Source organism: Oratosquilla oratoria, chromosome 19 (genome assembly GCF_046742065.1).
Source record: "Oratosquilla oratoria isolate Oo_2021 chromosome 19, ASM4674206v1, whole genome shotgun sequence".
NCBI classification, from domain to species: domain Eukaryota; kingdom Metazoa; phylum Arthropoda; class Malacostraca; order Stomatopoda; family Squillidae; genus Oratosquilla; species Oratosquilla oratoria.
In genome coordinates this window covers 60,434,290-60,436,037 of record NC_134795.1, presented here as the reverse complement: position 1 = coordinate 60,436,037, position 1,748 = coordinate 60,434,290, and positions in this window count along the sequence as shown.

Below are 1,748 nucleotides of genomic sequence, written 5' to 3'. Positions count from 1 at the left end.
AAATACTACGCGACTTAAGGGGATACTACAGTAGTGGCGTTTTCCCACGCCATAAACCTCCAAACTTTAAACCTTAACCCTAACCAAAATATTCTTTTTAAATGAAATATAGTTATCCAAGTACCTGGAGTGATAGGGTATCAAAATATATATGGTTATGGGGGTCTATCTCTAAAACCCATGAGAAGTTCGTGTACAAACAAGCAAACAAACAAATAAACACACAGACAGACAGAGGCTACTACTTTATTATAATAGATGTTGCAGAGAGTAATATAGAGAGAAGGGAAGAGGAGGACAAGGAAGACGAGGATGAGGTTGAAAGGACTAGTGAAGGAGGTAGGAGGTAGATGAGGAGGAGGTAGGAGAGAGGGTTGGTTGTGAGACTATGATGTGGATGAGAATGAGGATGAGGAAGAGGCTAAGGATAAGCTTGAAGGATAGCGTGAGTGTGAAGGTGAGGATGAGTGTAAAGTGAGAGTGGTAGAGGACGAAGGAGAGGGAGTGGGAGAGAAGGTGTGAGAGTTATTAGGAGCTCGCTGGCTGAGCGGGTTAGGGCGTCGTTACTTGCGGCGAAGGTCGAGGTGAGGGCGGTTCGAATCCTGCCACCGGCGAGGTTGAACCAAGGGCATGGTTCATTCAATTCCACACTACAAAGCCCTCTGTGAGGGGCACCGTCCTAGTCTCCCGATAAGCGTGTGTGTGTGACGTTAATTACTGAGGAGGCATTTCGTAATGAAAATACTTCAATCAATTACTGAGGAGGCATTTTGCAATGAAAATACTTCAATGTGTGATTGGTTGATTCTGTTCTGGTGTCGGCTCCTTCCACGGGATGTTTTCCTGTTTTATGTTGTGCTGTTGATGTAAGTCACTCACAGGATTGACCGACATGCTCACCCGTTCATGACCATGTCGGGCAGTTTAGACTTGTGATTATACTGCCGTCATTTGATTTAAATCACCTGATGGATGGACTCAGGACGAAACCGGTTCACCCGACGCCATTTTGTGTCCAAAGACAAGTTCTCAAAAAAAAAAAAGAAAAAAAAAATCTGGCGTCATCAATATGAATAAGTCTTTATTGCGCATCACCGTGTTGAACTGGGGATGCAAATCTGTCACAGCGCTGAATGTTAACATTCAGTGATCGATGTAATTTTTCGATATAAGATTGTTAAAGGTCAGAGCCGAGAGATATCCAACGTTGTTTGTTAGGTCACGCTTATCATTATATCACAACTATGCTCTCTTTGAAAGACTCTCCCTCATCAAATAGTGTTGCCTGGGGACCAGGAGAATAAACTGTATATCGTTATTGTTCGCTCCCAGAGTGCGCAACGCGTCTTCTGCCACAGAGACCAGGGGCAACGGCTGGAATGATTCTTCTAGCGCAGTATTTCTCAACTTTTTTATTTATTTATTTATTTATTTATTTATTTATTTTTTCAGGCGACTCCAATATGATCCTCATGATATGATCGCGACCCCACTAATATATTGTAAGGTTATAAATGACAAAATTTAACATCACTGAGCTTTATCACAGCAATATAAATTTAGAAACTTAGCATACAAGATGTCCTGGGAACCTCAGGGTTGGCAGTCCAAGCACAAAGGGCAAAGGTGAGAACCTTCAAAGTTAAGCGCTTCCTAGTGTAAACACCTTACCCAAGGCGCGATGAAACATTAAATAGATTCAATTGGAAACCAGGATCTCTGATTTGATCAGCATCGGTATGGTAATA